This window comes from Myotis myotis, unplaced genomic scaffold, assembly GCF_014108235.1.
Source record: "Myotis myotis isolate mMyoMyo1 unplaced genomic scaffold, mMyoMyo1.p scaffold_m19_p_3, whole genome shotgun sequence".
NCBI classification, from domain to species: domain Eukaryota; kingdom Metazoa; phylum Chordata; class Mammalia; order Chiroptera; family Vespertilionidae; genus Myotis; species Myotis myotis.
Genome location: NW_023416335.1, coordinates 198,355,159 through 198,380,743, shown reverse-complemented (window position 1 = coordinate 198,380,743; position 25,585 = coordinate 198,355,159). Strand labels below are relative to the sequence as shown.

The 25,585-nt window shown below is 42.1% G+C and overlaps 1 protein-coding gene across 1 annotated transcript in view; it reads right to left on the bottom strand.

Moving 5' to 3' along the window:
- ANO4 (anoctamin 4) overlaps positions 1-25,585 on the bottom strand; it is a 257,465-nt gene that overhangs the window by 175,463 nt on the left and 56,417 nt on the right. The window lies entirely within an intron of this gene.

Below are 25,585 nucleotides of genomic sequence, written 5' to 3'. Positions count from 1 at the left end.
ATATGTCAAAATCTGAGTTCAAAAGATGTTATTTAAAAAAAAACACATTGTTCAACATTGGAAGTGCTAAATTCTCAATTCATTACTCAAAAAATCGATAAAGAGAAAGAATTAAGCATTTGTCCTGACTTTACTTTATTAACAACATTTCAAAGTAACCAAATAGTTAATAAGAGAAAGTTCTTTACTCTAGAATTCCAGCTAATAAATTACTGATGGAAAGAGAATTAAAAAATCATTTTAGAAGCCTCAATGAAATATGAAAGATGATTGATTTGTCCAAAGAAGTACTATGAGGATGGAACTGGAATGCAAAGGCATGAATGACTGAATCCAGACCTGTTCTTAAAAAAAAAAAAGCCAAGGAAAGGTGTCGGCCTTATTAATACCAACTAGCTAGGGGGATCTGGTCAAGAATCATGCTGTTTGATAGGGGAAAGCTAAGCTTCACAAAATCACAGCTTTTTTTCTTTATTAAGAGGAAAATCTTTTGAAACTTGAAGGTAGGAATTTAAAGTTAGAAATTACTTTACTGGTTAGCTAATTAATCTGGTGCCTTATACAGATGAGTAAACTAGGCCTGGCAAGGTAAAAATAGTAAATTTACATATTACCAGTAGAATAAGGCTACAGTGAGAAGTCTACTAAAAACCCAGACGTGAGGGAAATAAAAAGCCTGCTCAGAGGTAAACTGTTAATCAGTAATAATGGGTCATGCGAGAGGTACAAAGAGTTACCTTAAATTTCTCCAAGGTGGGGGAAAAATATGACCCAAGTCAATTTGTAAATTCTAACCAATCTTTAAGAAAGGATGACTCAAATCAGAGTGAGGTTTGGTCAGTATAAAGGAAGCATTAAACCAGCGGTTCTCAACCTGTGGGTCGCGACCCCTTTGGCGGTCGAACGACCCTTTCACAGGGGTCACCTAAGACCATCCTGCATATCAGATATTTATATTACGATTCATAACAGTAGCAACATTACAGTTATGAAGTAGCAACGAAAATAATTTTATGGTTGGGTCACAACATGAGGAACTGTATTTAAAGGGCCAGAAGATTGAGAACCACTGCATTAAACCAACCAAGAGCCCGGCCGTGTGGCTCAGTGGTTGAGTGTCGACCTATAAACGAGGAGGTCACAGTTGGATTCCTGGTCAGGTCACATGCCCTAGTTGCAGGCTCGATCCCCGTTAGGGGGTGTGCAGGAGGCAGCCGATCAATGATTCTCTCTCATCATTGATGTTTCTATTTCTCTCTCCCTCTCCCTTCCTCTGTCTCTAAAATCAATAAAAACACATACTAAAAAACAACCAACAAACAATGCAATAGAGACAAACTGGGCAGTGCCCATCCAGGCAACAGCCTCAGAGATCGAGAATTCCAAATACACAGCCAGGCTGTCCTGACACACAGTTTCACTCTCCTTTATCCACCTATGTGCCCTTGCTCTGACAGTGCTCACCAGACAGCCTTCAGACTAGGACGTGGCCTCCAGTGCAGGGAGTAATGGTACTAGTGTTCCCGACTACCCGGCAGACAGGGTTTTCAGTACGGCTAGCAGTCTGGGATCCTGGGCTTCTACACGTCTACTTCCCATAAACTGCTTAGTATGTGTCTGGCCCCAAGATCTAGCTTCCAAGCTCACATGTTGTGAGCCTGAGCCTTGGTCTTGGGAAATTCAAATAGGTAAGGCCTCCTTGCTGGATGACCCATGGGGAGACAACTCGGCAGCCTTCCCTTCGCAACGCATGTCCTGCTCTATGCGTAGGTACTGGGCAAGTGTGTCCTTAAGCTCCTGCTCTCTCTATCAGCAAGACTAACACCACAGCATCAACCTGGTATTATTCCATTCCTCCGTGCTCCCAACCACCATTGGGTGCTCCACATTTCCACAGAGGTGCAAAATGAACGTCTGTAGACCCATCAAGATTCCAGAAGAAGGCAGACAGGTGACAGATGAAAGGTCTGGGAGAGCTGTTTTAAGTCAACATCAGACAGTACATGCAGCCTAAGTCTGAGAAAATGAAATAGGCTGCTCTCCCCAAAACATTTCTTCTTGTCCCTTTTGCAGAGGATTACTGGGTTGAAGGGACAAGGACTGTGAGTCAGTGCAGCACTTCTAGCTCTTATATAATTCCCCTCAAAGAAACACAAAATGACAAATGAGAATAAAAATTACACAGTGGAAATAAATGGCATAGGCACTTGAAACTGTTGAATTCCATGTTTAATAAATATATAATAATGGAGATCCTGGGGATATGTTTAAAAAAATCATGAGAATTACCAAGACAGGATGGATATGAGAAAAATGGGTATATTACAGGGGGATTTGGGAGGAACCCCTGATACCTGAGCAAATCCATTCAGGTACTCTAAGAATTAGGACTTCTCAGAGGTACATATAAAGGGCCTGGCCCATCAGAGTATATATGCCGGGGTCGAACCCCAGCAGGTCCAGGGGTCCCCAAAGGTGTAGACGGAGTCGGCGAAGAAGGAAGGACACGGAGACAGTGTTCAGTTGATCAGCAGCCTAGCCAGGATCTCCAGCCAGGATCTCCAGCCAAGTTCTGGTCTGGATCTCCAGCGAAGTTCTGCTTAGGATCTCCTGCCAGGTTCTGTCCAAGTTCTCCAGCCAGGTTCAGTCCAGGTTCTCCAGCCAGGTTCTGTAGCCATGTTACCTCACTAGGTTCTCCAGCCAGGTTCTGTCCAAGTTCTCCAGCCAGGTTCAGTCCAGGTTCTCCAGCCAGGTTCAGTCACCAGGGTCTAGTCAGGTTCTCTTGCCAATTTCTGTAGTCAGGTTCAGTCCAGGATCTTTTGCCATGTTCTCTCAATCTAAGTTCTGTGTTCTAAGTTCTGTGTTCTAAGTTCTGGCTCTCTTGGTTCCGTATTCTAAGTTCTGTGTTCTAAGTTCTGTGTTCTAAGTTCTGTGTGTTGCTGTCTTGTTACATCTGTATTTATACCAGTTGATTCAATCCTATCAATCTCTATTACAAAGGTTAGGGCGTTTCTTATCTCCATTCCAGGGAGTAAAGATTATGTAGCTTAAGCATGATTGTTCATAGTTAAAGTGATTAATTACCCGCCTGGCACTTAGTTAAGAGGTTTTATTCCCTCCCTAACTTCAGGGGAAAATCCCTACCTGGGGAAACAACCTTTCTCAGAGAGGTGACCTTGGTTAAAACACATAGTGCCAAGAAGGTGAGCAAACATATTAAGAACAGTATGCCATATATGCCAGGTCCCTTGAAACAGCAAGGATGGACCGGCTCCCGGCATATATACACTGGCCAAGTCCATGGAGGAGGGAGATGTATAAACAAACAATACACAAGACATAACATATACTTCCTGCATATGAAAGCATTAACACTTATAGAAAGTTCAGCAGTCACATCTTCAGAAATGAACTGTCAGCCAATAACTTGCATCATCCAATTTCTTCTTCATTTTAGGCACTGTGCTTAGATATCAATTATTATCCCATTTATGCCGTAGCACAACCCTAAAAGACAGAGAACTGGTATCTACATTTTACAGATGGAAAACCTGAGGCTCAAGAGGTGAAGTTACTGGTCCAAGGTCATACAAGTGATTAACTGGAATCTTAACCCCGCTCCTTTCCATTATACCATGTAGCCTAATGAATTAAACAGCAAAACACAGACTGATTGTTTTAAGTCTGTAGTGGTTCTGAATAATTTATCAAAGTAGGGTTGGATGGTATATCATGTGTCAATGAAGGTTTGCAAGGTATAGTATTCTGGCAATCCTTGGACCCAAATTCTTACAGAGCTATTATTCCCACCACCACCCTTAGCATCATGCTGAAGTGTCCTCTGGGTTCTTGACCAGCTATTAAAGTCCTTCATCAGCTGAAACCTTCACCTAGAAGTCCTTCCAGTTCCTCTGGACCACAGTCAACACCCAGTTAATTACAATTAACCCTTATCACCTTATCACTCAATGCCCTTGTACAGTCATCATTCGCCTGCCAGCACATGGATGTCCCATTTCTCCAACTAGCTCCAGAGTCTCTAAGGGCAAGGACCATATTGCATAAATCTCTGATTCCTTCCTTGGCTCTGAATGAAGTATATTCATTACAGAGTTGTGGGGTGACAGTCCCCCTTCTGCCCCTTCTCCCCTGCATGTGACATTCTACGTGAAACAAAGACTCCTTGGGCAAAGGCAGAGCACAGGGTCAAGAGCCAGTCAAGGAAAGACACTGAGCATGTTTACCTCTGCAACAAAAATTGAATGCAGTACTTCCTGTTTCACTGCACCCTTGTCATCTTTCCTAGGTTCCTTGAGGCCAGACTTGGCTGCCTCACTGGGTGTCAGCAGGCAACTTCCTCTCCAACTCAGCTGGGAAGATGGAGCCCAGGTAACAAAGATTCTAATCTTCCCTCCATTCTACCTCAAAACATCTTTAAAAAAATACCTTTTTTTTCTTGAGACCTATCATCTACCTTACATGATAAAAAGATATAAGTCACACCTTTAGGGAGGAGAAGAGGGAAGTACAGTGTGTGGTTAAAATGTGGGTGCTGGAGCCAGTTTCTGGGTTTACATCTTGGTCACACCATTTATTACCTGTTTTTCCTAGAGTAAGTTATTGAATCTTTTTGTGCCTCCATTTCCTCACCTATATAATGGGACAACCACAGCTTATATCTCAGAAAATTGTAAGAAGGAATTAATATCTCTCAAGTTCTTATGGTAGTGCCTGGAACACAGAGTTGCTTTGGTGACAAGTTAGCTGTCACCTTTAGCTTCTATCACATCAATGACAACTTCCTCTCACTCTTCATTCTCACACCCCTTAGATTCTAGCATTTAGCATCATTCTAGCATTTACCTCTGCTGTCTGTCTTTTTTTATTTAATATATTTTATTCATTTTTTTACAGAGAGGAAGGGAGAGGGATAGAGAGTTAGAAACATCAATGAGAGAGAAACATCGATCAGCTGCCTTCTGCACACCCCCTACTGGGGATGTGCCCGCAACCAAGGTATATGCCCTTGACCAGAATCGAACCTGGGACCCTTGAGTCTGCAGGCCGACGCTCTATCCACTGAGCCAAACTGGTCAGGGCTCTGCTATCTGTCTTAAAACTCTTTTTCTCTCTTGTTCCCAATGATGAGATATTAGTGTCCTAGGGCTGCTGTAACAAGTTACCACAACTCTGGTGGCTTGCAAAAACAGAAATTTACCATCACAGCTTGGGGGCTAGAAGTCTGAAATCAAGGTGTCGAAAGGGCTGTATTTCCTCCTCCAGATGCTCTGGGGGCAAAGTCGATTCCTTGCCTCTTTCAGCTTCTTGTAGGTGCCAGCATTCCATGCTGCTTTTTGCCCTATGACTATATCACTTCAATCTCTGTCTCCACAGTCATGTCACCTCCTCCTCTGGGTGTGTGTCTAAGCTCCCTCTGTCTCTCTCTTTTAGAAGGACCCTTGTGATGGCTTTTATTGCCCACCTGGATAATATTTCTCAAAATCCTTAACTTAATCCCATCTGCAAACTCGTCCAAAATAAAGTCACATTCACGGGTTCTGAGGATTAGGACATGGACATATACCTGGGAGCCATTGTTAGCCTCACTCTGTGGGCATATCCCAAAGTCTTGGCTTTGGCCTTCCCTTTCTCTACATCCTCACCCCATGTGCCTTCTGCACCCCATGTCTCCAGCGGTCATCTTTGTGTGGTCAACTCCAGAGGCCTCCTGCTTTGCTCTGCCTCCTAAATGTCAAGCCCACCTTTCCTACTTGGTCTGAGTTTCCTCCTGAGAAATTCAATGAGTCCACAGAAACACAATACATATTTAATATTCTGATAACAGAAAACAAAGTTCGTATTTATCTGAAGCTCCTCATATTTTTTTCTTTCTGTCTCCAAAATTCTATGTAAAATGTTAGTATATTCCTCAATGGAATAAAATTCTTCGGTGCTCCTTCTTCTTGGCCCCTCCAAGGGGCGCCAGTTCTGGCTGCGCCGCACAATAGAAACGTGCCTGGAAAAGTGATCTGCTTTCAACTGAATGTCACTCCTGTGATTCAGAAGAGCTCTGGGCCACAGGAACATTTGTCATCCTGTCACTGTTTTACAACTTGCAGCAATAACGTCTATGGGTTGCATCACTCCCCTTGTCGTTTCTTAGTTAAATTACTTTTCAAATCACTGAAACACTGTTTTGAATGTCACTACCATGAGCCAAACATAAGACTCACCCTTTGCCAATTAAAGTCATCTGTGGAATGGGGTATTTATTTCTAGTTTCCTCTTGTTGTCAGCTCTAGCTACAAAGTGAAGGACAAATCCAGCACTTTTTCTTCCTAAAACAGTAAGAGAAAGGAGGTGAAAATTCTCCTGGCTACTCTCAGATCTGATTTACTTTTCCAATCCTTCTGGAGCTTTTCTACTATTCTTTCTTATTTGACTCAAAAACATTTTTTAAAAGAATATATATTTTATTGATTTCAGAGAGGAAGAGAGAGGGAAAGAGAAATAGAAACATCAGTGGTGAGAGAGAATCATTGATTGGCTACCTCCTGCATACCCCCCACTAGGGATCAAACCCACAACCCAGGCACATGCCTTGACAGGTTCATAGGTCCATATTCAACCACTGTACCACACTGGCTGGGCTGGTTCAAAAACATTTTATAAAATATTTATAAAGTAGGCTGATAGCCTCCCATATCCTAGGGAGAAAAAAGACTCAAACGAACACACAGGAATGCACATAGTAAGTGTGTAACCCACTTGTCATTAGCTGAGGTGTGTTCCCAGTAGAGGGGGCAGGATTTGTGCCATCTCAGTCAGGTGAGCTCAAGTGGACCCAGAGCAAAGAGATTCTGAGGAGCTTTAAGTCTCAGAAAAGGTGGGTAACAGAGCCTGGCTGAGTTGCAGGGCGCAGTCACAGACGCAGAGATCTCCCCTCTGGAAGCCTGAGGCTGGAGCACTGCTTAGTCTCAGCAGGCCCCATGGCAGCATCTGCTACAACCCAACCTTCCTTGTGTGCACGGTGCCTCCCACTGTGCAATCTTCCTGCACTGTGCCGTTACACAGATCTGGCAACACCAACACAGCAAAACCAGGAAGAATTTCCTGCCAAGTCCCTGTTATTTGTAATGTTGTGACAGTTGTTTGTCTAAAGCCACATTGGCAGCCAAGCACTTTGAAAAGAGACCAAAACTGCTAGATAGGACTAGATATCAGATTACCCAGATTTCACTTTTGGCTCAATGTCTATATGAAGAGTTTACAGAATCGGAAAGAACAAGAGCCTGTAAGATTGTTTAACAAGCATGATTTGATTTCAAATAAAGTGCTAGAGATCAGTTTCCGGGCTTTCTCTAGATTCTTTATAGACTTTTTGTAACTTCTTTCTCTCCCACAACTGGGGCTGGTTTAGAGTCTCTTTTTGCCCCTGCTATGGAATTCTACTAGAAGGACTGCATTTCAGAAAACCACAGTGAGTCACTGGATTACTGTCCCCAGATTTCCTACCCTTTCTCCGCCATGTGACCCATTAATACTTCCAAGTAAAGAGAGAAGATATATTCCCTCCATTGACTTGGGCTTGGTCATCATGACTTGCTTTGACCACGGGGATGCTAGTGGATGAAAGTGGAGATGTGAAATGTGCTTGTATGGTTTCGGCTGGGTCTCTGGTGCTTCTGCCATCACCATGGAAAACACATGCTCCAAGCAGCCATAGGCCCAAAATGAGACACACAGAACAGCCTCAAATCTGACCTGCAGCCCTGAGCCACGCCCCACTCACCCCACCAAGATCGTTCAAACACCAACTGCTCAGATTCCTGAACAGAAGAGGTAAATGTTTCAGGATATGACCTACTGAGATTTGGGGTGGTTGGTACACAGCAGAGAACTGACAAACACAGCCCCAGTAACAGTCTTCATAAAGTGGAATGAATGGTACTAATGGTTACAGTTTGGTCATAAGTGGTAAGTTCACAAATAAAACCACCCTCCTTCTTGCCTGAAATGCTCTCCTTCAGACCCCAAATTCAACACATTCTTCTAGAATCAACTCATTCATTGGCCTTCTGAAGAAGCCCCACCATTCCCAACCTCCTACCCAGCCCCTCACCCGCACTGCCCTATGCTGACAAGTCCCTTCCCGCACTCTGTTAGCACAAAGCTATCCACCTGCATTATAATTGTCTGCATATCTGTCCCCTGAATTAGGGACTGGACTGAGATTGTGTCTCCACCCCCTGTGCCCTGGGAAGCAGATTCCTGCGCACTGCATCACCAGGCTCCCTCAGGGGCTTCCAGGTGCCTCAAGCCACTGGGAGGCACCAGCAGAGGCTGGAGAGTAGGAGGAGTGTGTTACTTCCTCCCTGCTCCCTCCCTGCTCCAGCACTTCTGAGGGCCCTCTCTAGGGTCTACTCCTGTGGGGTGGCCCCTTTGCCACAGCTCCCTCTCTAGTAGGTCAATATTATCTTTGTTTCTTTAGACATAGCAAAGACTCCCCGCTGTTGTTAGACGCTGCTTCGCCATCTCCTTCATTTCCTTAACCTTTGCAACATAAAATCTCCTTTTATTAACATCTGCTCATTTCCTGGAATTGTGTTTCTACCTGAACCTTGATTATCAGAGTCTTCGAATTCCATCTCTTTCAATTTTAACAGATAATGGCTCTACATCCTCATAAATCAACAACATCACTGAAAATTCCTTGGAAGGCTCCCAGGAACATCATGTTTGTTAACGTTTACCTTTATTCCCCAAGACTTTCTCATTTTGTATTAGTTGGAGTCATCTTCTCCATCTTCCCCCTTCCCGCCACTCCCACTACTCTGAAGGCTAACCTAACTTTACCTTATCCTATGATATTTAACTCATCCTGAACCTTTACATTGCCACTCAGGGAAATAGAACAGCTATGGACTCAGGAAAGCTTAGGGGTTTTCCTTGTGTTCTGTGGACTTGGGCACAATGTACCCCCCGCCCCCCCCCCCCCCCCCCCCCAGTTCAGACATACAAAAGATATAAAACTTACCATATGGTAACAGTATACAAGGTGGGGGAAAAGTAGGTCTACAGTTGTGAGTGTGAAAAACACAGTTTATTCTTGTATTATTAATTTATTAACTGTAGTATTATTTTCCATACAAACAACTGGAAACCTGGCTTGTCATAGGTGACAGTGAAGGGTGTGAACAAGATGAAAGTAGGCAACTGCAAGCATATTGCTTAAACTTCATACCTTGGGAAGGAGTTCTTTTTGAGATCTTCAATTGTTTACTGATTAATCCATTCAACAAGCATTTGTTAAGCACTGAGGATTCAGAGAGTAAAGGGCACAAAGAAGGTAGTATGGCCTCTAAGCCTGCGCTGCTGAGTAAGACTCTAACAGCCAGAGATGGAGGGGAAAGCGCATTCCTGGCAGCAAAGGCCCAGGGTATGAAAGCATGAGAAAACAGAGCGAACTGAGAAGAGGAAGAGGTGTCCAGTGTCAAACATGCTTCAGGTGTCTGAGCAGTAACACTGGCTATTCAGACTGTAAGTAATGATAATGACCACCTACTTCTGTATGGAATTTAAAATTTGTAGAACATTTCTGAACTCTACAGTAAAAGCATCTTCTTGTTAAGGCCATGGGGAGTCACTGACATTATGTGAACAAGATGTGGGGGGGTTGGACATCATCAGAGCAGGAACTTAAGAAGACTGTTTTACTTTACCTGGGGCAATAGATCGAGGCAAGAATAAAAGTAGAGTCTGTAGAATTTGATAGTCTTTTTTATGTTTAAAGGTGGCAGGAAAGAATCAACATTGATTTTGGATCTGAAGATTAAAAAGGAATAAGAACATGAATAGGATATTTTGGTTTGGCTTCCCATATGCTTGGTCTCAGGCTTCCCTGAGACATCCAAATAAAATGTTCACCAAGCACTGCCAGAAACAGAGGTGTGGTGTTTGGAAATGTTTCTGGCTGGAGTTCTTTAACTGGAGATTAATGCTCAAACTCTGAGAAAGGCTTGTAATTTCTGAAGAAAAGAGGTCACAGATAAAACCTTGCGGGAACATCTACAAAGAGAGTAACCAAAATAACAGCAACAAGGCAGTTAGCATCCCTTGAGGGTGCACTATGTGACAGGCATTGTTCTCAAAGTGGTAACTGTATTAACTCATTTAATCATCACATTAATCATACGTGGTACATGCACATTCTTTATCATCATTTTACAGATGAGAAAATTATGGTACCGAGATAGTGAGTAACTGGCAAAGGTCACAGCCAATATCTGAACCTAGGCAGCCAACACAGCCAACCTACAAGTCCTGGTTAGCCTACTCAGCAGTATTGCTCTCAGCAGAAGGTAGTGAACAGCACTGCATGCTGAGGAAGGTTGAAAGTTAAGAACTGAGAAGATAAAGGTTTTAAGTGAACTGAGACAGAAATGGATGGCCAAACACAAGAAGCTGGAGAGTGAGAAGATGAGGCAATGAGCACAAGAAGCACAGATAGTGAATACAATACAAACAATTGTGGGCCTGTGGCAAATAGAAAAAGGGATCCCCAAACTTGTCCAAGCCCTAAACTCTGGAACCTGTGAATATGTTACCTCACATGGCAAAAGGGATTTTGCATATTTGATTAAGGACTTTGAGAGGGAGACATTATCCTGGATTAACCAGGGGGAACCAATCTAATCACACAAGTCCTTAAAAGGAGATAACTTTTCTCTCTCTCTCTCTCTCTCTCTCTCTCTCTCTCTCTCTCTCTCTCTCTCTCTCACTGGAATACTATGCAGCAATAAAAAAGAATGAAATCTTGCCATTTGCAACAATGGATGGTGAAGGTATCATGCAAAGTGAAATAAGTCAGACAGAGAGACAAATACCATATGTTTTCACTTTTAGGTGAAATCTAAAACAACAAAAAAAATGAAGAAACAAAACACAGCAAAAACAGATTCATAGGAAAAGAGACTAAAGGGATGGTTGCCAGAGAAGAGGGGGAGGAGAGAGGAGTGAAAAAGGTGAAGGGGGAGGAGAACCAAGATGGTGGCATAGGTACTAGTGAACACCTGTACTTGCTACCTCTCACAACCACATCAAAATTACAACTAAAAGACAGAACAACTATCATCCAGAACCACGGGAAAGCTGGCTGAGTGAAAGTACTACAACCAGAGAGGTAAAGAAAGTACATTGAGACTGGTAGAAGGTGTGGAGGCGCGGAACAGGCCGGCACCTGGGTGTGCTGCTTTTTTAATTGGGAGGGGAGATATAAGTTCCCACTTGCTCTGAACTCCAGTTCTTGGAGAGACTCTGGGGGACCCAGACACATACGGGGAGAAACTGGACTGTCTGGCATTGGGGCAGGAACACGAGGGCAGCTTTCTTTCAGACGGAGGTGCTCACAGTGGTCATTGTCCCTGCTCTGGGACCTTTCCAGTGCAGGGCTGATTGGCAGCCATTGTGGTTTTCTCCGCCATGGTGATTTCCTGAGACCCCGCCCAATCCAATTTACAATCCCACCCAAGCTGTGTGCAGCGCCTTTTGCATCTGAATGGCCTGTCCTTTATCAGCTTAAAACCTGTCAAACAGGCAGCAACTGGGTCAGGGAACCCCAAAGCTATCAAAAGAAGACCCAAGGCCAGCAGCAGCAGTCTGCCTTGCTTCACAGCTGGGCCTCATCTGGGCACTTCTAAACCCAATACAAAGAGGAGGAATCTGCAGATCTCTCTGTAGCTCCTGCTGGTTGGCCTCAGGCAATGGCTGATTTTGCACCTCCTTGGAGATCCAAGAGCCAGTGTACCCAGTGGTCAGTGTGAGACCATGCCAGATTACAACTCTTCACATCCATAAGTGATACACTCAAGGAGCAGACTCAGTGAGCACCAAAGCCCCACTGAAAGAAGTCCTTCCCCATAAGGGTGTCTCTTTCACAGCAGCTCTTCCACTCTAGACACAGCTGGTCCTCACAGCCAATTGGCCTGGAGGTCAATTCCTCCCAGTGATACCAACAGCAATCAAGGCTTAATTACAATAAGACTGTGCACACAGCCCACAAAGGAGTGCACCCAGAGTGTTCACCTCAGGTGATTGGGGAGGCTGAGCCACTGGACCATATAGGACACCTACCACACAAGTCTCAAGGAGACTTAGCAGCTGTCCAATACATAGAAACAAACACAGGAAAGCAGCCAAAATGTGAAGACAAAGAAACATGTCACAAATGAAAGGAATGGAAGAAAGCAAAATACTAGATATAGAGTTCAAAACCACGGTTATAAGGTTTTTCAAGAATCTTCTAGAAACCTCCAAGGAACTTAGTGAGACTTTCAAGGATCTTAGTGAGAATGCCAAAAAATGGAAAAGGACCAGTCAGAAATTACTAGTAAGCATACACTGAATGAAATAAAGAATATTATACAGACCCCCAACAGCAGACTAGAGGATCCCAAGAATCAAGTCAACGATTTGAAATACGAAGAAGCAAAAAACCGGAAAAGCAAAATGAAAAAAGAATCCAAAAATACGAAGATAGTGTAAGGAGCCTCTGGGACAGCTTCAAGCGCACCAACATCCAAATTATAGGGGTGCCAGAAGAGAGAGAGCAAGATATTGAGAACCTATTTGAAGAAATAATGTCAGAAAACTTCCCCTACCTGGTGAAAGAAATAGACTTACAAGTCCAGGAAGCGCAGAGAATCCCAAACAAAAGGAATCCAAAGAGGACCACACCAAGACACATCATAATTAAAATGCCAAGAGCAAAAGACAAAGAGAGAATCTTAAAAGCAGCAAGAGAAAAACAGTCAGTTACCTACAAGGGAGTACCCACACGACTGTCAGCTGATTTCTCAACAGAAACTATGCAGGCCAGAGGGAGTGGCAAGAAATATTCAAAGTGATGAATAAGCAAGAACCTACAACCAAGATTACTCTACCCAGCAAAGTTATCATTTAGAATTGAAGGTCAGATAAAGAGCTTCAAAGACAAGAAAAATCTAAAGGAGTTCATCACCACCAAACCAGTATTATATGAAATGCTGAAGGGTATTCTTTAAGAAGAGGAAGAAGAAGAAAAAGGTAAAGATAAAAAATTATGAACAACAAAGTGACAACAAATACATATCTATCAACAAGTGAATCTAAAAATCAAATGAATAAAAAATCTGATGAACAGAATAAACTGGTGAATGTAATCAAATCAGGGGCATGGAAAGGGAGCAGACTGACAATTCTCGGGGGGAAAGGAGCGTGGGGGGGTGTGGGAAGAGATTGGACAATGATCTTACACCTATGGATGAGGACAGTAGGGCGGCAGCGGCCTGGGGTGGGGTGGGAACCGGGTGGAGGGGAGCTATGGGGGGAAAAAGTGGAACATCTGTAATAATCTGAACAATAAAAATTAAAGAAAAGAAAAAAAGAAACATGTTTTGTTCTTAGGAGATACACACTGAAGTATTTAGGGGTAAAGAGCCATAATGGCTGGAACCTGTTCTTGAATGGTTCCGAAGAAATACTGTTGTTGTTTTTAAAGAAAGAAAGAAACCAAATTTGGCTAAATATTAACAATTGGTGCCCCTAGTTGGTTCGGCTCAAATAAACTCACAAAAAAGTTCTTTGGAATAAAACAAAAATGGCGAAGGGGCATTTAGTGAGCAATACTGTGATAAATTTGCATCATGACAGATCGTCATTAAAATTAGTGATCACACTGTCAGCTATAAAAATGTTGAATCATTATATTGTACACCTAAAGTAATATAACTAATAAAATATTGTATACCAACTATACTTAAATGTAAAAAGAAATTCAAAATGATAACTTAAAACAGGCACATAACCTTCTGTAGCTGGAGTCAGAGGGATGCTATTGTCAGCTCAGGGAAGGGACCATGAAGAAAGGAATGTGGCAGCGCTAGAAGTTGGAAAATGCAAGGAAACAGATGCTCCCCTAGGGCCTCCAGAAAGAAAACAACAACAGCCCTGCAAACAATTTTATTTTCGCCCAGGAAGACTGAACCTCTAACTTCCTAACTCTAAGATAATAAATCTGTGTCATTCCAAGCCACTAAATGTGTGGCAATTTGTTACCACAGCAATGGAACACTAATTCAGGTCCCTAAATCTCCTTAATATGATCAATATTTTTTTAATATTTACCCAAGGACATGCTTAGAGAGAGAAAGGGAGGGAGGAAAGGAAAAAAAGGGAGGAAGGGAGGGGAGGAGGGAGGGAGGGAAAGAGAGCCATCCATGTGAGAGAGAACCATTGATCAGTTGCCTTCTGTATGTGCCCCGACTGGGGATTGAACCCTCAAGCCAGGTATGTGCCCTGCCCAGGAATTGAAGTGGCAACCTGTCAGTGCACAGGACGATGCTCAACCTGCTGAGCCACGCTGGCCAGGCTGATGAATATTCTTGATAATGATTCTCAGAGCTGGTCCACTGGCCTGTCCCACGCACATGCGCACTGCAGTGGGCCAGCACAGCCTCCTGAATGCTCAAGGCAATGTACTGAGGGGCCAGTGAATGAGACAGATGGCAAAGCTGGCCCTCTCTGAATTTCCTTAATCAATATTTAATTTAACTGACCACAATACAAATGTTAACTCAGAGAAGTCTAAAAATGTATCAAAACAAATTCCAAAATACAACCTACTAATTATTTAGACTACAGCTTTATGCTAAAATGGTACAATTAGATTTTTAGCCATACAATGTATTTCTACAGACAGTTTAACAAGTGTTTGAAAAATAGGGGCAAAAATATCATTAAATTACATGGACTTTGAAATGTCTCTTTTTAATCAAATTCACAATGATTATTTCAAAGGAACAATAAAGGCTATTTATGTCATCTGAGTTATCAAGTTGATCTTGACTAATTTCAGAGCTAACAATTAAATTTCTCTACAATTAATAATTAGTGAAAATCCCTCTGTTAAGATCCCTTTGAAATGCCTTTATTTTTTATAAAACTATATTCAATTTTTCTTAAATACGCATTTATTTACAAGTAAAATTGACCTACTTTTAAAAATTATTCAGCAAAAGGATCTGAGATAACTTAAAGCAAGGCATATATTCACACATCTTCATGCTATATGATCTTTAAAAACTTTAGTCTGCACTGTCCCTAAAATCATATTTCAATACATTGAGTCAAATGGCTGGATCATGTATGCACCACTTCATAGCAATGTCAAGATTGCAAGCCTTAGCTAACCACAATTTGCAAGTACCTTGCTCAGTAGTTGTGGAATGATGTCAATAGGAGGTGAAGTGAAAATAAGTATGGCATTAATATTGTTTAAAAATCTATGCCTCTGAAGGCTCTTGATTCCAAAATTCACTGCCATTCAATATCTGCTGCAGCGGCTGATCTTTCTCTGATATTAGGAATCAGCAAGTCATGGCTCATGGGCCACATCGGGCCCACACCTGTTTCTGTAAATAGTTTTACTGGAACATGGCCACACTCATTTGTTTACGTATTGTCAATGGCTGTTTCTGGACTGTAATGATAGAGTTATGTCACTGTGACAAAATTCCTGTGAGCCTCAAAGCTAAAAATATTTACTGGCCCTTTACAGAAGAAGTTTGCCTTAGGTCAATATTGCTAAGGTATTTGGAAAACATTGGTCAGGTGTTGTGACCAACTGAAGCCCCCCCCCCCAATTGTTTTACAGTTTATATTTGTTGTTTAAAATCTCTAACCTTAATGGCTTCAAATTTCATAGACTTTTGTACTTAACCTCCTCTTGTTTTATTTGGTAAGGTATGGCAAAATACCTATGTAACTTTTCACAAACTAATGTGGTAGTTAGGGGCACATTTTGGGGGGTTGTAGGTAACAACGGGGAAGTGTATAAACAGAGCTCCAATAGACCACAGAAAGGCTCACATGGTCTAGTGCAGGGGTCCTCAAACTACGGCCCGCAGGCCACATGCAAATACAAATATTGTATTTGTTCCCATTTTGTTTTTTTACTTCAAAATAAGATATGTGCAGTGTGCATAGGAATTTGTTCATAGTTTTTTTTAAACTATAGTCCGGCCCTCCAATGGTCTGAGGGACAGTGAACTGGCCCCCTGTTTAAAAAGTTTGAGGACCCCTGGTCTAGTGGATAGGTATAACAATAATATTATACTGAAAAATAAAATAATTTTCTTATGTTGTTCATGGAGACCAAAGTGAACTGGGCATAGTGGCCATAATAGCTCACACTGAAGCATCCCAGCTGATGCCTGACAGTCTGATTTCTATTCTGCGTTCATCTAGGTGTTGACTGCAATCCTCCCCTTTGAGACACTGACAGGTCTTGGCACACCATAAACTACTGAGAGTCACTGAGAACAAAGCTGGTGATTTGAACAATCACAAAGATTTCATAGACTGATACACTTGGCCAGACTGATTCACAAGGTTCATCTCCTACACAAGGCCAATCTGTTAAGACTGAGAGAGAAGGCTATTTTCTCTAATGAAAAGACCAACACAGAGAGTAAAGGAAAATGAAGAAACAATAGAATATGCTCCAAACCAAAGAACAAGATAAATCTCTAAAATTGAAACAGAGATAAGACATTTATCCAATAGAGAGTTCAAAATAATTGTCATAAAGATGTTCATGGAGGTCAAGAGAGTAATACAGAAACAAAATGATAATTTAAACAAAGATACAGAAAATATTAAAAAGTACCAAACAGAAATTGTAGAGCAGAAGAATACAATACCTAAACTGAAAAATTCAGTAGAGGGGTTTCACAGCAATTAGATAAAGGAGAAAAAACAGCTCTTAGTTATATCTATTCTGATCTATGTTATTTCCTTCCTTCTGCTAACTTTTGGATTTTTAAATTTCTTTGAATAAACTTTCTGTCCTTTTCTCTATTCTCCTTCTGGGACTCCTATAATGTATTTATCGGTCCCCTTGATGGTATTGCATGTGTCCCTTAAGCTGTCTTCCTTCTTTTTTTTTTTATAATCTTCTTGTTGCTCCTCTAACTAGAAGAATTCTATTACCTTTTATTTAAATTCATACAATAAAATAACTGCCAGCTAGACAGTAGCACTTGTCAGGAAAACTCTTCCAACGTTGACAACAGACTATTATGTAACTTGTGTTATCCTATTGCTTTAGGGAAAAGTTATTTTTTATATGAGACAGTCAACTCAGTTCTACCTTGATTCAAAGTGGTTGATTATGATTTGGTTGGGTAGGAACAATTTTTAAATGGCAACACCTTTGGATATTTACACATAAGTGGGACCCACCACCACCACTTAGTATCTGATCAGGAAATGGAACAAACTTCCCAATGGGTGTTGATATTTTCACCAAGAAGTGTCATCAGGTATGGAGGACAAAATGCATTGAGAAAACAAAGATAAATTAGCACCTATCCAGTGCTCACCTTGAGTGGGATACAACATTGTGCATATATTTACCTCATTGAATTCATTGGACTGTAATTTCTTGGGGAGAAGACTGGGTCAGCTTTATCAATATCTCCTCAGCACCTTCCACACTGGTTGGCACATGATATGTGCTCAATAAATGTTGAACACTGTTCTGTAAGTCACAGGGCCAGTAGTCAGGAGAGCTGGTATTCAACTGCAATATGCTTCCCACCACATCAGCAAAATCTTTAATGGACAAAATTGCTTTGTAATTCCAAAGGCCAGGATTCAGTGACAGCTGAGAAGCAACATCTCTGGCTAATGCCAGGAAAAAGCTGAGATACATGTTCCAGTGTTACTTACTCACTTGCTCACCACTGGGGAGGGAATAGAATAATGCAGAATCTACACCAATTAGAACAGCTCTGAAATATGACATAGTGCTCAAGTGCTTGGCGTCTGGGTTCAGAGAAGATTTATGTCTAAATTCTTCCAATTACTAGCTAATTATCTACTTCTCTGAAAGCCTTCTTTTCTTTGCCTTCAGGACCCTACACTCTCAGGATGCTGGAAGGAGCCCATTTGGGTATCTTTCCAGTGATAAATTATCATGTGTGACCTCACTTAGGAGTCAAGCTAAGAGTAACCTTGGGGTTTTTGTCTTTTTGTTCACTGGCACATAGTAGGTACTCAATAAGTATTTATTATTTTTTTTAATATATATTTTATTGATTTTTTTACAGAGAGGAAGGGAGAGGGAAGGAGAGTTAGAAACATCAATGAGAGAGAAACATCGATCAGCTGCCTCCTGCACACTCCCTACTGGGGATGTGCCCACAACCAAGGTACATACCCTTGACCGGAATCGAACCTGGAGCCCTTGAGTCTGCAGGCTGACGCTCTATCCACTGAGCCAAACCGGTTAGGGCGATTAAAACAATGATGGAAAGGACAGGCCCTTAGGCCTCACAACAGAATATTCTTTCTTTCCTATGGGAACCTCAAGGAAGTATTTAGATTATGATAATGACAATTACTTTCAACGACATGTAGAAATTACATAGCTAAGTACTTTTTAGATAGCCAATGTGTCCCATTTTTATAAAATTATAGCTGCTTGAATATAAATCAAAGTGCAAATGAGGTCATTTTTGTGTCTTCCTCCTATCAACACACACATTAACAAGGCTTCTATGGTAACATTAATTCATTAAAGCTGAAAAAGTAGCTAAACTAGACTTACATTTCTTTTGTAATGACTGGCTTAGCTGAAAATGAAGTAAATGCTAATCCTGCAGCTAATCCTCGTAATTACTTTGCATCATACAGTGAAATGCAAATGGTTACTTGGACACATAAACCAATGATCCTGACTAGACTGGTTTGCCAGCGTTGCTGGGAAAATGGAGCTGATCTCAAAATCACGCGTTCATTCCCCTGGGGGCTACTGAGCATCTTTCAACTGCCCTGGCCGGCTCTGTCTCCCGCTGCTCCCGCCGTGGGACAGCATCTACCTTGTTGTGGTGTGATTGTTTTGTCTTCCTAACTGAAGGAAGGGCAAGGCAGGACAAGGTCTTACTCTTCTTTGATTCTCAAAGCTTAAGTCACAGCTTGGTATTTAGTAGATGCTCAATAAATGAAACAAGCAAATGAAAAAAGACTGAAAAAGTTAGTCCAGTAAACATTTGGCTGCTGAGACTAGGAAAACAGCATCATCAATGCATCATATGCTCAGTAATTAGAGTTATTAGAGGCAATTACACATCAACGCAAAGATATGTCGGCTAAGCTTGTCTCTCAGTATTTACTCAGTGGGCCATCACGCGTGCACTAAGCAGCTCTACCCACAGAATGGTGAGTAATTAGCAGTCTGTGTTCTCAGGGCACTCAGTCTACGGGAGGAGGAAGACTTGTAAAACGACATAAGCCACGAGGTGTTCAGTGCTGGAACAGAAGTGCATACAAAGTGCACTGGGGCACAGCTCTGGGACCAGCTAATTGCCTGCAGCAGTCTTAAAACCCACTTCATAGGAAAGCTGACTTTCAAGCTGTAAATAAAGGGTATGAAAAAGTTTGGCCCGGAGAGACAGGGGTTTTTCACAAACAATACGCAGTTTATTTTGTACAGAGTTTGATTCTTAATAATTGCTATCCATTTTAGAACATGGCTTAGAAGAATTTAACCAAAGAACTTGCATGCATATGTGCATAACCCACAGACACTGACAATAAATAGTACAGGGAAGGCCTAGGGTAGGGCAGGGATTGGGTGGAGGGGGGCAAAAAGGGAGAAAATGGGAGACATCTGTAATACTGTCAACAATAAAAAAAAATTGCTACCCATTTTAGACATGGCTTAGAAAGTTTCATGGGTGCAGTGGATTATGTAACAGCTCTTTGTCTTGTCTAGTTCTTTCAATAAAACACACATGATGAATGACCTTCTCTTAAGAACAGCTCATCAAAGATGTAAGGTGATACGAAAACTCAGTTATCACAAAATGATGGATGACCATTGGGAGCAACAACGGTCAAAGAATTTCTAGGGGACAATTAACAGCACCATACAGAGGAAGCATCACATATGAGGACAGTAATGTTCACAGGTACGTGTGCCACCTATTGAGTTTTATGTCATCTCCTAGTACTGGGTAGGAATGACGCCATGAAGGCGGAGAGTAAGTGTGCCAATTACCCAGAGAAATAGGACACATCACAATGATACCTCAAAAATACCAGGTGGAGAAGACTTATTTAGAACCAGTAAACCTACACCCTTAACTTATAAACTCGTCTATATGTTTGGAAATCTAAAGCAATTTCAGGAACAAATGAGAAAATAGTTCCTGCCTAGAACTAAGGCATACAGAAGATATTGATTTCCTGGACTATGGATCATCCTGCCACCCTACAAGAGTTTATTTATTGTCCTGCAGTGTCTAAAAGCAGGGGCTTGCAAACCCTAATTAAAATTTAAATGAAAGTAATCATCAGATAGAAGGGACCCACAGGCTAAGGGATTAAAATAAATTACATTGTGATGGTATTTGAAAGAAAATAGAAGATACAGATTGCTTTTAAAAAGTTCTGCAAATATAAGGAATGGCAAATTGTCATGTTTCAAGGACAATGCTGTAAAACAAATTAATGAAAACGGAAAATAAGTCCTCACTCTATTCATTTCGTTTTTCAATAGACAACCAAGGCTGCTTAACTGAATTCCATCAGCTGTAGCATATGATAAGGATGCAGAAAGAAAGTGAAATAATTACGTTGTAGACTTTTAAAACAGGAGTCATGTGATGTTCTGGGGCTTTAAATAAGGCATATTTAAAATGAGATTTGCTGCACAGAATATTGTAGGAAAAGGTCAAAAGTGCTGACCATGTCCCTCAAGCTAGGATCCTCTCAGCTCCTTCTGGCAACCCTTTCCATGCGGTTACATCTGTCTGGGGTTCCAGCAACTGCTCCTTCCCATCACTGCTGCAAGCTTCTATCCCTTTATTAAATTCTCCTCTAATTACCCTAATTTGAGCATGCTATCTGTTTTCTACTGAGACCCTGAAGTGGGAGTCTGGTATTAGATTGCTCACATATTTGGGAAATGCTGGCAGGACCTCCTTACTCAAGGGAAATGGGAGGCTAATGGCCCAGGGCAAGTGGTGACATCAGTTACTCAAGCTGTCATCCGTGATGGCATGGGATGTAGCGCAGGTGAAAAGGAAGGTGCTGAGAGGTCAAGTAGCCGAGGCACTTAAATGCTATGAGGATGTTAGTGATTATAAAGACTATCAGCTTCTTTTCAAATTCCTGGAAGATGTACAAAAGGAAATGAGACATTGAAGTCTGTGAGTATACAGTTGAGAATAGGCATGCATAAGCCAGAAAATCTCCAAAGTCCAAAGACACTCATCTCCTACAGTCTCAGCAATCCATCGTTTTCTACAGTCGCAGAGCACATGTGGCTGAGGACCACGCCCAGAGCCTGTCAAGACTGCTGGGTGCAGTGCCAATCATGCGAGCAGCTCCACCAGGCATCAGATATTAAGGTGAGGGAGGCGCTGGTGGGAAGGGAGTATGACTCTGATGAATGGGATGGGATCATTTGAGCAGACATACACAAAGCTGAAAATTCTGGACCCACAAAATCCTCCTGCACCTGGGACAGATCTTTCCTAAGGAAAACAGCCTCTCCCTACATAATAATCTGTTAGTGGATCCACTCCAACTTCTTCTCATTGCCTCTATTTATTTTTTTATTGATTTTTAGAGAGAGAAGAATGGAGAGGAAGAGAGAGAGAGAGAGAGAGAGAGAAACATCAATGTGAGAGCAAAACATCTCTCAGCCCCCTCCTGCATGCCCCCAGTAACAGAGGCATGTGCCCCGACCAGGAATCAAACCCCCAACCCCTCGGCACACAGAACAACATCCAACCAACTGCACCACACAGGTCAGGGCTCTTATTGCTTCTAGGTCTATACCTAAGGTTTGGTCCCAGCATAGCCCAGAGGGAGATGTATAAGTCAGGCAACATACCTTAAGATTTATAGAACCTCACCAATCGGTTTGGCAGAAATTAGGAGAGCATGCATGAGTTTCCAAGGGCATTGGGTCAAAATATAAATTTTGATCTGGTTTAATTCATTGACAGGGTGTGTTCACACAGTATTTATGATATAATGTTTTATCTTGAGCACCAGTGGTCTGCCAAATCCTATATAATAAAAGGGTAATATGCAAATTGACCAAATGGAGGAAAGACCGGTCACTATGACACACACTGACCACCAGGAGGCAGCCACTCAACACAGGAGCTGCCCCCTGGTGGTCAGTGCACTCCCACAGGAGGAGCGCCCCTCGGCCAGAAGCCTGGCTGACGGCTGGTGAGCTCAGTGGCGGTGGTGGGAGCCTCTTCCACGTCCGCGGCAGTGCTAAGGATGTCCGACTGCCTGCTTAGGTGGGGAGAGGGCCTAAGCCATCAGTCGGACATCCCCCGAGGGCTCCCGGACTATGAAAGGACACAGGCCGGGCTGAGGGACCACCCCCCAGTACACAAATGTCATGCACCAGGCCTCTAGTTGCCAAATAAAAGCCTTGGCTTAAAGGTGGCTTAGGTCTACACAGTCCAACTGAACATCTTTGCCATCTTATAGAGCAGAGGTCAGCAAACTATGGCCCATGGGCCAAATATCAACTGGGTTCTGTTTTGCTGTGATTCAAAACTAAGAATGGTTTTTACAATTTTTAAATGTTAAAGAACAGACAAAACAAAACAATGAGCCTTAGCAAGAATAGTTACTAAAGTGTGTCTCTTGGACTAAACTATTTACTACCTGGCCCTGTAGAGAAGTTGGCTGAGCTGACTCCTGATAAAGGGAAAAGATTCTAAAGCAAGCATGTCAAACTCAAAGGCTAACACTGGCCAAATAAACAAGGTTTAAGTTTATGTGGGCCACAAAAAAAAACCCAAAGCTTCAATTTTCATAGAAACATAGGTTTATTTCGATAGAGACATGCTGAATACAAAGGGCTGAAATAAATGAGTAATCATTAACATAAATAGAGCATTTCAATAAAAATTAATATTTTTTCTTGAACATTAACTTATGAGACACTGAATAACTGCATAAATTAATAAGCGTAACGCAAATAAACCTATTTTTCTTGTTCTCCGAAAGCAAAATATTTCCTGTTGCGCACACCAAACAAGTCAGCCCAAAACTAATGACATGGCAGTCGGCTGCTAAAATATTCGCTGCTAGTATTAGTGGAGAGAAATGGTGCGACTGCACGTAAAGCACGTAAGGGAAATGAATACAACATGATTATAGTAATCAGTCATTAGCGAACATTGTAGTTCGTTATTAATAATTATGTATAACAGGATATTGTAAAAACGAAGTTACAACATTTTTATTAAAATGTTTCTTACATACCATAATATTGGCTGGGCCGCAAAAATATTCACTGTGGGCCACATGTGGCCAGTGGGCGGTGAGTTTGACATGCTTGTTCTAAAGTCTTAGAGAGATGTGAGTGCTGAAGTATGCAACGGCCACTTCCTAACCACAAATCCCACACTTCACCAAGATTGGGGGAGAAGGAGGAGAGGCACTCTTGAAAAGCTGTGTTGCGTGCCTCTGCAGGCTGGAGATGGGGCAGGGGGATGCTGAAACGGAATCAGGTCCTCTGGTCCTAATGAAGAAAAAGGGATCCAAGAGCAATAGAGCCAGCTGGTGACGCCACACACAACAAGCCCTAGGGATGATTGGTAATAAGAGCCTTGATCTACAAGGATTTGGGACAACCCGGGCACATGCCCTGACCGGAAATCAAACCAGCAACCTCTTGGTTCATAGGTCGATTCTCAACCACTGAGCCACACCAGCTGGGCGCTCAAGGCTTTCTTCCTCACTTCCTTAAACACCTTGTCAGGTAGGCTTTCCTTTCCCTACAACAACTAACTACACTGCCCTCTCGCTCCCCCACAATCATGATCCCACTTACTCACCTTAGTTATCACAACAGCACTTACAACCCTATGACATGCTATACTTGTTTATTTGTTAATCATCTGTCTCTTCCAATAGAATGTAAGGTCCTGAAAAGCTATACTCACAAGGCTTAGATCAGGCCTAGAGGAGGTTCTTCATACATATTTGAGAATTAGTGAATAAACTCAGGGAGGATTTTGGGCACTGGAGAAACTGCTTAGACAAAAACCAGAGACATGGGAAAATGTACTCCATTTAGGGAATTTAAATGTAGGAGGGAGAATATGAAAAGGTCGGCAAGCAGGGGCCAGGTCATGGCAACCTTGTGTACATATGTCCTTCCAGATGTCTGAAATCCTTTCTAGAAAGAAACAAACAAAAACCATGGGCTGGCAGAGGGCTAGGGACTGAGGCAGACTTTTACACTGAGCACACTGAGGAGCCAAATTGGTAATCCCTCAACACCTCAGAATAATATGCATTAAGCACTTTTTGAACCAAATAAAATTCTTTGCAATCCCTGGAGAAGTAATAAACTCTGAATCAATCACTACACACTAGCCAAGCTTTAACATCAGAATTTCCTCCTAATTATAATGCCTAGTGGAAAGATGGTCAAGATGCAAGCTCAGCATCCTGCTCCAAACCAGTTTATATGCAAATACACCATCTCTCCAGCCCAAGTGGCACTAATGCTACTTCTTTAAATAAACCCTTTTAAAGGCCCTGGTGGGAGGGAAAAGACAACTTGAGAATCCACATTAAATGGCTTCTTTGATAATTAGCCAGTGAGCTACCAAGGAGGTGAAATGTCAGCAGTGCAGCTTGTGCCACCACAAATAATAAGATATTAAGCACCAAATAGTTACTGGGCACATATTATGTGTCACACAATTTTTTGGTCCTTTTCATTAATCTGACTAACACCATCTAGTGCTCACTGATGTCACACATAATCCCAGGTACCCAGGATCAAAAATGAGCAAGCCATCAGTCCTGCCCTCAGAGAGCCTCGGGAACCATGGCAGATCTATAAACACAAACTGTTGGACAACAGGTTACACATTTACAGGGATACAGAAAAGTGTGTTCTCATAGACTGAATGCTTAAAAATACTTTAAATGTTTAAATCTGCCAATCATCTTTGATCCAGGTATAGGAGGTCCTATGCGATTTACATCTGTTATACATTTCTTATGGGCGTCAGATGTCAGATGTGTGTTATGTATTAGTCAGGCCAGACTTAGTTATGCCGCAGTAACAAATAACCCCCAAAATCTCAGTGACTTAAAACAACTAAGATTTGTATCTTGCTCATGTTCCATGTTCCAACACATGTGAGTCAGCTGGGGGGCTCTGCTCAGAGACTCAAGCTGATAGAGCAGCTACTGTCAAATATTAGGATACATTAAAGCATGCCTCCATTGGCTCTTAAAGCTCTGCTTAGAAGTGACACATGTCACTGCCACACACATTTAATTGGCTATGAACAAGTCATAGGGCCATATCTGAGTTGAGTAGAGAAGAGCAACTGTACTGTATCCCAACAGAAGGAGGGATCAAACACTTGTGAGCAGCCCTGAGGGCTACCTTAAAGGGGAACAGCAGGGAAAGGCGAAAGTGCTCTTCCTGAACATGTGCATGATGTCACTTTTTACCTAAGGCTTGACTCCCCATGAGAGT